The sequence below is a fragment of the Hakea prostrata genome, chromosome 7 (genome assembly GCF_041222555.1).
Source record: "Hakea prostrata isolate BN-2017 chromosome 7, UWA_Hpros_2, whole genome shotgun sequence".
NCBI classification, from domain to species: Eukaryota; Viridiplantae; Streptophyta; class Magnoliopsida; order Proteales; family Proteaceae; genus Hakea; species Hakea prostrata.
Window position 1 is genome coordinate 55,151,900 of NC_142606.1, and position 11,167 is coordinate 55,163,066.

Genomic DNA, 11,167 nt, shown 5'->3' on the forward strand with positions numbered 1-11,167 from the left:
GGTGGTGCTACTTTCCAGAGATGTCCTCAGAGAGTAGAAGATTTTTTGCATGAGAGGGTGTGGGATTTTCCTATAGTTGGGTCAAACCCTCTTTGATATGTTCTTCAATTGGCTTCTAAGCTTGAAGTGGGTGATGCTAGAGCAATCGACAGGTGCCATTGGAAGTTTGAAACTAATTGTACATTCTCTCTCAAGTCTATTTCGAATAGCCTTAGGAGTCAACACACGAAGGTGGAGTGGCATAAGGCTGTTTGGGGTGTGAATTTGCAGCCTCGTGTGTGTATCTTTGGCTGGGGACTATTGATGAGGAGACTCCCAACAGAATCAGTTGTGCAACGATAAGGTATAGTTTTGTCTTCTTAGTGTATTTTATGTGATTCGAGTGTGGAATCTATAGACGATCTATTTATGTAGTGTGATTTTGTTGGGGGTGCTATGGTGTAAGTTCAGTGACCTTTTCTCGTTCAGATGGGGGCCATGTCATTCATTGGAGGACTTATGGGCTTGGTGGTACAAGGCTACCTCTTTAGTCAACGTGTGGTTGAAGTGTTTTGTCTTGATTCCATACTTCACTTGGTTGGAGAGAAATTTCAAAAAGCATGACGAAGTTGGTAGACAGGTGGATTGAGTGTATAGGTTGATCTTGTTGGAGCTTCAGTTTGAGACTTGCAGTTTGGAGGGGGGGCTGGCAGATCTGACCAAGAGGTGATGATGTCAAGAGCAGCACTTAATTTGTGTGAAGGTAAAACCAAATGTAGAGCCAAAGTAGGTGGTTTGAAATGACCTGAAAGGGGCTAGTTTAAACTTAACAGTGATGGTTCGGCCATAGGGTTTCCTAGGCATGCAGGGATATGGGAACTGATTTAAGACTCGAGTGTTGCGGTGTTGTCTCCTTTCCGTGGGTACTTGGGTGTCAAAATGAGTTTGAAGGTTGAATTCATGGCCTGGATGAGAGGGTTGGCTGCTGTTCAGTCCATGAGTATTGAGAAGTTGTGGATTGAATCTGATTCTATGCCGGTGCTGTTGGCAATGAAGGAATTTTTTATTCTTAGTGTGCATTTGAACTCTGGTATGGATTGAGACTATGTGGAGTAGATAGATTGGAGGATTACCCACTATTATAGGGAGGCCAATTCAGTCACTAACTTTCTTGCAAAATCAACAGCAAGGGATCAGATTTCATCCCCTAATGAGGATTTTCTTGAATAAGTCAAGATGGATAATGAGGGGATGATTTAGAGCTCCCACGGTTCAGGTTCTAGCTTGTTTGAATTAGTTTAGTTTTTCTCTATTCTTTGATTAGAACCAATGAGATTGGGTGTATGTGGGGTAATTGCTATTGTAGGGTTAAGTGGTATGGTTCCTAGGTTTGATCCTTTAGTGTCTTTTCTTTTTCTTTTTTATTTCTTTGAGAAAAAGAAAAAAAAAAAGAGAAAGGGAAGGATCCACATTCCAAGACATGGCTTTATTACTTTGTTAAGGCTCTAAAAGGTAACTTCCCTAGCTACTTTTTAGATGCTTTCTTTGAGACTCTAGAAAGGTGGGGTGATAGGTGGAGGTGCGTGGGTGCTCAAGGTGAACTCCTCACAGTCCGTCATCCTCCTTTGAGAGTGATGGAATGGATAGAGTTCAATGCAAATTAGTTTGCATTTGGGTGGTCAAGGTAGTTGTTGGACTTCTTTCCATTAAATTTGGTTGGAGAGAAGTGCCAAAAGGCTTGTGCATCTGGTACTCTCAACCAAGTATGCAGTTCCATGAAGTTTGATGTGAAGAAAAGGGTCAATCATTTCCTTATTTCTTTTTAAATTCTGTAAAGGACTGTAATATTCTATGTCACATCCACCCAGCCGGTACCCTATCTGGCATACCCAAGTGTGTGATTCACAGCCCCGAAGATCTAGTATTCGAGGAAATCATCCTCCCACATTTACAATAATATAATCGAGAACAAGATTAAATCAAAGTTAACTATATTAATCAAGAGATCAAGATAAGCTTCAAGAATACAATCAGGGTGTGGAAAATGATATCAATAGAATAAATCAAATGTAAAGTGTAGCAAAAAATATACTCTATAGTTGCAGCGGAAAAGTAGATCAAAAAGAAAGATTACAACTGGTTCCCAAAATGAAAGGGAAAACAAAACTAAAGGTCTCATCAAATCTATAAAGTAAAATATCCAAAAGAGAAAGAGATGATGTCCCATCGCTGGCACACCAGTACTGGAGTCGGACTAATCCAACTACGCTCTAGTCTCATACCGGTAGTCTTCACCGTTGTAGTCACCGTAGCCAGTACCTTGGGTGCCATATGATTCATCAGCTTGGTCTTCATAGTATTAACCATCATAATCATCAGTTCCTCCAGATAAGTCTAACAAAGATGTTGCAAAAAGTAGTGAGTTCAAAAGAACTCAGCAAGGCAGTTCATTCCATAATAACATAATAACACATAACAGTAAATCATATCGAATGCAATATGATATGAAACAGACAATACGGATATGCTTCTAACTCTATGTATGCTAGTCTCTATTAGCAAACATGTTTTAAGTCATAGCACCATACTCCTCTAGGGAAGGACTAAATCACTCTCCCTCAACCATCTCGATATCTTGGGTTCTCCGGTTGGCAATGGGTCCTGCATCCCTCTCGAACATTCCTTGGCTGGGGTTTAGGTCAACACTCTCTCACGCCCTCGTTTGGTCTGAGTACCGGCTCGTGTCAAGGTTAGCCTAGCCATATACAAGTCTTCTACTTAGTTATATCAACTTAAATCTAGATACTTCCATTTCTCCCCTCTCGGGATCCTTTCCGGTATCCTTCTCCCTAGAATCAGCGTATCCTATGGCTACAACCAACTCAGACTATGGACTCATCAGCCCTATTGGTCATCCACAAATAGTAAACAAGTAGCTCTCACATCCTCTCACGGGTTGGATACCGGTCTTGAGCGCCCATGAGCCCACATCTACCACTGCTACCCTATCAATGAACGGCCCCTCACAATGTGATCCATGTCCTCTCATGGGTTGGTTATCGGTCTTGAGCGCCCACAAATCCCCATTGCTGCCATGGGCGGTCTCAATTCCCTTCCGATTGGGTCTGATATAATAGGGACATCCTAGCCAAACACTTCTAGATGTGCCCTAGGTATGTCAACCAGTAATCAAGGCAAGTGCCAAGGGGCACCATAGGAAAATATCACATACCACCTCCACTGGTGTCCAAAGACAGAAACGCCGAAAGGGCATTCCCCATTCCCTAATCACACCTTAAACAATCACATTCCCAAATTAGTCATCCATAAGTACAACTGATAATACAAAACATAAGTAAGTAATTATTCATATATGATTTGAAATAATAGTTGAATCACATAAACAAGTACTATTGTAGTTGAGAAACTACATCAGTAATATAATTATAAGAAAGCTACTACAACAGTAGTAAGATCAAGTAACTAATTAATTACAAGTAAACATGTATATTAGGTTATTAGGGATCAACCGTCCTTACCTTAAACAATTTTCGAAGAATTCCGGAGAAATAAGAGGAGAGGTCCAAGACTAGCAAATAAACCCTAAACAAGCATATAACAATCATTAGGAATAAGCCCTAAAAGATTAGTGGTCAAATGGATCAAATCAGACAAAGAAACACACTGCTATCACCATTGGCAGCTTGGTTGGCAGCCTGGTCCAATCAAACAACCAGTAGACCAATGGGGCAGAAAACCCTAAATTGGTCATAACTTCCTCGTTTGAAGTCTGATTGCTCCGAAATTCGAAAGGGAGTTCCCCAAAAACATACTAAGACTATCCAAGAAGGTCTAGGCATCAAACATGGTTAAAAAGTAAAATCCTAATTTAACCATAGGATTAGGGTTTCATCGCATGCAGTCCATGGGTCTCATGGAAAGATTAGAGAGAATAAAGATTCACTCTAGGGCAAGAAAAATGGAAATTTATAATCAAGAAAAGGTGTTGGGGAGGATCCAATGAATTAAAAGAGAATTAGGGTTCCCAATTTGGATATCCTCTCATGAGGGTTACCCAAGAGTTTCCTCCTAAAATCAACCACTTTGGATTTCTAAGGTAGAAAGAAAATTAGGGATCAACCCAACAATCATTGGGATACAAGGAAATGTTGTAAACTAGTGTGAGACCTTTCCTAAAATCATCAAGATAGGTAGAAAAATAATGAGGGAGTAATTAAGATCTCAAGTAAGATCAATTTCAAGAACATCACTATATGACTTCAAGAACATAGAGTGGATTGGGGGAATTCACTCTAGGGCTAATAGAATCAAAGAAGAGGCCATTACAGTAGTGTAACACAATTCTTATAGTCAAGAGATCAGAAGAGTAGAAGAGAGAATAGATCAAAGAAGAAACAAATCGATTACTAAACTTTTTAGAAGAAGATTTGATGAAGAAACTCGAATGGATGCTTGGGGATCTTCCTTGGCTTCAAAGAAGAGGTTCTAAAGTTCTTCCCACATTCTCCAAAGGTTTAGAATTTATAATGAGTGAAAACACGAAGTTCCCTTTAAATAGAACAAAAACCCTTTAAAAAAAAAAATCAGAGTTTTCCAATTTGACCTTACCGTCATTGTTGGTCGACTTGCCATCAACCAATGTTGACAACAACTCCAATTTAGGGAAATCAAGGTCCAAACCTCAATATCGTTGGATGGACTTCTCACAACTCATCAAAAAACTTACCTAGCATGGAGGGATGCCTTCAAACCATGTCCAAATAGGTTTTAGGTCCAACAACCGGCCTCCTCATCAATGTGCAGGTTCTTCTCCAACTCAGACAAAGTTCCAAGATGGAACACCATCATCAAGTTCCATAGGTTTTAGGTCAAACACCATGTCTTCCATTGAGATGGCTCATAGTTTCCTTCTTCCATCACTTTGGGTCTTTGGTCCTACAAACAACAAAGTTTCCGGGTTAGGGTTAGGGCTGGATTTCACATTCTTTTTTGGATTTCTCTCTTTTGTTAGCCCGGGGGTGGTAACTTTGTATGGTTCTCCATTTCTTTAAAAATATTTATATTTACCCAAAAAAAAAGGTTACATTAAGAGTAGCGCACAATAGTTAATACAAGCTTTGTCTCCATAGACCCATTAGAGACGATGCATAGGCCTGTTCTTGGTTTGCCGATTGACCTTCTACATCTTCCATGATATCAACCACTTGACTATTCAGTTATAAGTTAAACAAATTCAGTCTATTTTACATGTTCTCTTAATAGACATTCGTTTTGTTTTCTAATTGCTTAGAGAAAGAAGATCATAAATAGTCCATAAACGTATAAGCAAAGGGGGGGGGGGGGGGAGAGAAGGGATTAAAAAAAAATGGGATGGAGAGAAGTGCTTATCCACTTCCATAGGAATTGGAGGTGTTTGTTTTTCTTCTCTAGAGGAGGATCTGGTGGTAGTGCTTGGCCATGCTAGCAAACTCCTCCAGGGCTTGTGCTTCTGCTACCACATCTACTATATTATTCATTCATTTTTTTCTTTCTTTTTATTCAGAACCATCATGAATGGATGAGATTTCAAAACGTTAACAATTAGTAGTAGCATGAAAAAACATCACAATCCAAAAACTTCAAGGATTTTGACCCTTACATGCTTAAAAATAATTAGGATAAGAAAAGGAATGAAAGGGTGGGCATTGGAGAATAGGAACATTTAATATCAACATCGATTTTTCAGAGGAAGAAAGCATCCAATCAATGTCAAATTGCCATAAAAGAAGACCTGAGTTTCTCAATGGGTTTAGATCCAACTCATATAAGATAGTCATACAAGCATCAACAGCCCATCATGGCATAGTTGTACTCAAACCCACCTGCTTGCTCTTTGATGGAAAGAACATCCCACTCAAGTCTTCCCCCATTGCTATCATCTGGACACCATGAATGTAGCACAATAACTTCACCATTAGTTCCTCTAGGTCCACCAACCAAAAACAACTTTTCACCACATGCTTTGAATGCTAAACCCGAACCATTGTTAGAGTCAACTTTGACTGGCAATCTCTTTTTTTGAATAAAGGATCAGACTTCTATTAGAACAAAATTATAGATTGAAATACACACACTCAGGAACCATAACACTCATCCTGCAACAGCATTTGCCCCACATACACCCAAACTCCCAATTTAGAACACAGCCATTCTTGTCACTTCCTCCATAAACAATAGCAACTTCTTCAAAACTACTTGAACCAAACAAACAATGGGATAGACACATTAAGGGGCATCTACACCACTCATGATTGAGCTTACTGTACATCCATATATGTTGCAAATCCTGATAGTTCTTGACCAAAAACAAGCAGCTCAGTTCCACCAGAAAGAGATTCCGTCTGTATATGTGAAGTAATCATTGTATGGCATTCTAGATAGGTAACCTCATCCACCTTTGTCTTGTAGGATCAAAAGCTTCCCAAGACATATTGCTCCAAGCTAGATAAACTCATTGTTCAATGACACCCATCTGCTGCCTCAATTTGTAAAGAACTCCACTAGATATCACACATGAATGATTTGGGCAATCTGATCTACTTGCCCAAGTAAGAATATCCGTGGCAATGTCATCATAAACACCTGGTATAACGGTATCACCTGATGACTGACTAGTGGAATCCCCACCTGATTACTACAAAATGCAAGAAATAAAACATGTGAGGTAGTAGAAAATCAAAATTACATGGTACTATGGAGACAAATCATTATTCAATTGCTACCATGCAACTAAAGTTCTACTTTTGGAAATATGAGAAATATATTTCTTAGGTAGGTTCTAAAATGAAAAAATTAAGCTAAATAATCCAAGTTTTTGTACAGTTGATATTGCCTATAAGGTTCAGAAGCAATTTGAATCTTTTATCTTTGAGATTTCAAGCATGCAGAAATACCAACAAGCTATTATGCCGGAAGTCATTGTAACATAATATGTTCAAGATTTCAAGGGCTTAAGAGACCTTAAGTTTGTTGGCAAGTGCAGTTTTTTCTTTCTTGGACCCAGAGGAACATGCTTCAAATATAGTTAGACAATCGCCACCGGTTCATCATCCCGCTGAGATATCCAAGCAGACATTTATCACTATTAACTAAATGAATGAAAGACCAGCTGCTTAGCTTAATCAGTTTACAATGACAAAGCAGATTGAATAACAACGATGTTCTTAAATTGGTTTTCCCATTGTGCCTGTTGATGAGGCCAGGATTTCCTTTTTTAGCTTCATGCATGCTTGACAGTCTATGTCAACTTCACCTTAAGCATCAGGGACAAACTGATGAAGTTTCACCATTTATCTCTAGGGTAGTACGTAGGGTTCGTATACAAGTGCATGGGACATGTAAGGACAAACCACTTTTTTAAGGGGAGAAGTGGTGAAACAGTTAAAAAGGAGTAGCTAATGATATAAACTAATGGACTAGAACACACATCTCAGGATTAACAGCAAGTGGGCTTTTGATTTGCGGGCAGGAGAAGTGAAGTTGAAAAGGAATATACCAGAGGACTTTAGAGGAGGAGTAAGAAGGAGTCCATTAAACCAGAAGACTTCCATTGTTTAGATAGAGAGGATTTAAGAATACCAAATGGAGGGTAGGGACCAAGGATTGGCCAATGACCACAGATTTCCAGCGGAGGGTACCAGCTTAAGTGGCAGAGGAGGGGCAGTGAACAATAGGAGAAGATGAAGGGGGAAATGAAGAATTTAAACAGATAAATCTAACAAATCAATCACAACTTCATTTTTGTAGCAAGTTATTTAGAATTGGGCCCAACATTGTTATTTTGGGCCAGGTCTCGTGTTATAAGTTCCTTTCAATTTATGTTTAGAAGTACCGCTTACATGCATATTTTAAAGAGTTTAGTGGTTGTTAATGGGCCTTAAGAGGGCCCTCGGGCTTTTGTCCGTTAGTAATAAATAGGTCCTTTCATCATATAGAAGACAATTTCTTAGTGATAACAAATTATAGACCTAGTGAGGCTAGAATTTGCTTTGAATTCTTCTATGGACTCCAGTGAATTTATCAAGGTTATTCTTTTGTGGTTTTCATCTCTAATATTCTTGGTCTGCATTTGCTACTAAAACATGAGGTCAGATTTCATTCATCATAATCTTGGTTCATGTTTTGTATCTCAAACGTGGGGTTAAGGATTCTCTATGTACCTTTTTTTTCTTATCCAAGTTAGTTTTAGGGGTCCGTAAGACTTCGTTTCTTGGGGTTCTACATCATTTATGTCCCTTGGCTACCCTAATAGGTGTGTGATTCGGAGTCTTTTAAGGTCTCACAGATACATTAGGATACCTATCCTTCTTCTTTGTTCCTGGTAGACCCCTCCACTTAGGTTTCCTCCTAGAGGCGATTAATGCATTGAGAACCACCAGTCGATGGGTCTCTTGATCACCTCATCCACAAGTACCACTTTGTGATGTGTGTTTTTTGTAGAAGAAAAGGAAGATAGATGCTTAGTGTGCTACCTCGGCCGATGGTCTCATTGATCGTCTCATAGACTAGTAGTAGAATGTGATTAGGCTTTTCTGCAGGAAAAATAAGCATGTAGATGCTTTTATACCCTCGACCGATCGGCTTTTCATCTATATCTTAGTTCTATTATGCGACTGCCTTCCTCTTGTATGCCTTACTTTCACTACAGCACCTCCCACACTACAAGAAAATGAACCTATAGCGGCATTTTGGAAACGCCGCCAAATGTTAAAAAATGCCGCTATAACGCTTCCCCGGCGCTTCAAAAACGCCACAAAAAATACCGGCAAAACCAATGCCGTATTGTTATAGTGGTACTAAATAGAAGTGACGATGATGGACGGCACTTTTAACGGCGTTTCCTAGAAACGCCGTCAAAAGTGCTTATTGCGGCATTTATAGGAAACGCCGTTAAAAGTTCTTGTTGCAGCGCCATGAAAAGTTCTTGTTGCAGCGTTTCTTATAAATGTTGTTAATAGTTCTGTTGCGGCGTTTCTTATAAACGCTGTTAAAAGTGCTGCCGTGATATGTTAATTATGCTGGCATTTTGTAAAACGCCGGGATAGGTTTTTTAAATTAAAAAAAAAATCATTCCAAAAAGCCAAATTCAATTTTACAAATGAATATTCAATTCCATCAATCCAAATCCAATTTTACAAATGAAAATCCAATTCCATCAATCCAAATTCAATTTTACAAATGTAAATGAAGTCCATTAGGTTAGATCCCTTGACAGTTTAAGTGGCCTAGGAAGAACTACATTTAAATAGGAAACTCTGATGGTGAGCAGAAAATTAACAGAATCAAACTCTGATAATGCCATATGGTTATCACTGTGTCCATGCAGAATTGCTCCAACGAGGTAAAATCATTGGTATGCTTTGGCCTCAGGTTCACTGGGAAATTTGAGGTCATGTTGATGAGGGCATGCACTGAGAGATGTGGGTATCTGAAATTACTGAAGGCCTTGGATTCAATCACCTTCTCTATGCTTTTAATTCACATCTCTCTAAATCCTTTGCTTCTTTGAAGTAGTTGAATGTGACTGATGGGTTGTCCTTGGGGTTTGTGCTGTTGAGCTCAAGATGCCCTTTCGAGATAGGACCAATGACTTTCTCCAAGATGAACCCACCTCTAAAAGCATCATTGCTAAGAGCTTTCATGGCTTCTGTTGCTTTTGCTATGGCTTCTGGAGTCCTCTGCTTTGGAGGCACAGTCGACAACTGCCCAGTCTACAACAAGAAATTCCCATTTATGTCAATTTTTGAAGATTGCACAGATGAGTAAGAGAGGTGTACCAATGAGAATTGAATAAGAACATGAGGCGAAAACATGCCAAAGTCTCTTTTGGTCTGAGAAAAGTTGCTGCCACTTGAAGCTTCAATATAGGTTCCAAGGGTAGTAATGCCAACAACCTGAATCAGAGAGATTTCAACAGCATTCATGGGATTATCTGCCATTCCTTGCCCCACTAGGGGCTGGTCCAATGTCACCTTGATGTTGTGGGATTTAAGGTGTTGGGCAGGACCAACCCCACTCAGCATCAACAGTTGTGGACTGCCAAGGGCTCCTGCTGATAAGATTATCTCATTCATGGCTCCCTTCTTCAAGTATGCTCTGTGTCTCACTCCTGCATCATCTGTGAACACCACTCCATTTGCTGTCGGTCTTAACTTCCCTGTAATGGGATGTAATGCTAACTATTTAAGATAAGATCAATGATATCGTTTATGAAGTCATGCATAAAGGAAAATTGGGTTCTTATTAGTTTCTTACCTTTGGTTCTAAACATGATCCTATGAACTGTGGCATGTATAAGAACTGTGAGACCTTTGGGGTTGGCATACCTGAGCAGATCAGCAGTAGTGTGTCGATGACCCTTAGAATCAAATATAGTTCCACCAACCTTAGTCCCATAAATGTGGTCATAAGTGAAGCCATTATCAGGCAACACACCAGCTTCAATCAATCCATCTCTGACTGCAGATTGCCACTGAAGCATGGGGGCCTTGCCGGCTACCATCTTCTCAACCCAACGGTAGGACTGGTTAACAAGTCTAGCATTCCATCCAGTGTCCCTGATGTAGTCACTGCCGGCACGGGTGTAAAACTCCCGCATTCAAGTAGCTTCCGCCGCCTAAAACGCGTGCACGGACATTGTAAACGCCATCTTCAGAGATAAATTGTTGTGCAGGGAAGTGAGGTTGGAGATGTATCAACGAGAGTGTCACCGAAGGATTCTAAGTTAGTTATATTTTGGGCCTCGAGGACCCAAATCCAATGCTTGAGTTCAAACCTAGAGCAACACCTTCTTGTGCTACACTTTTTAATCTCTGGTCGATATCCCTTACTTTTGATCCAAACTTTTTAATTTCTAGCAACTCTTCAGTGATACCATAAACCTTAGACCCAATGTCTTTTATTCCTTCAAAAGTGCCATTAACGCCTTTAATTGCAGATTCTATGCCAAAGTTCAACCAAGAAGAAATGCTACTTTCAGTTGAAGGAGTGTGAAGAACAGAATTGTGTACCTCTTGAGTTTGGCGGGCATATTCCAGTTTCAGGCATAGAAGTTCAGTGGCATACTCATCGAGTATGTCTTCAGCATCATATAGGAGTTGTTTAAGGTGATCAAGCCAGAGTTTCACAG

General features: G+C 39.8%; 2 pseudogenes across 1 annotated transcript; both read right to left on the minus strand.

Moving 5' to 3' along the window:
• Window positions 1–5,823: 5,823 nt before the first annotated feature.
• On the minus strand, window positions 5,824–7,589 carry LOC149011408 (F-box/kelch-repeat protein At5g60570-like; annotated as a pseudogene).
• Window positions 7,590–9,029: 1,440 nt separating this feature from the next.
• Window positions 9,030–10,742, minus strand: LOC149011409 (protein HOTHEAD pseudogene; annotated as a pseudogene). Its single transcript, XR_016174559.1, has 3 exons — window positions 10,294–10,742; window positions 9,854–10,195; window positions 9,030–9,749 (listed from the first exon to the last, which is right to left on the minus strand). The product of XR_016174559.1 is annotated as a protein HOTHEAD pseudogene (transcript).
• Window positions 10,743–11,167: the final 425 nt, after the last annotated feature.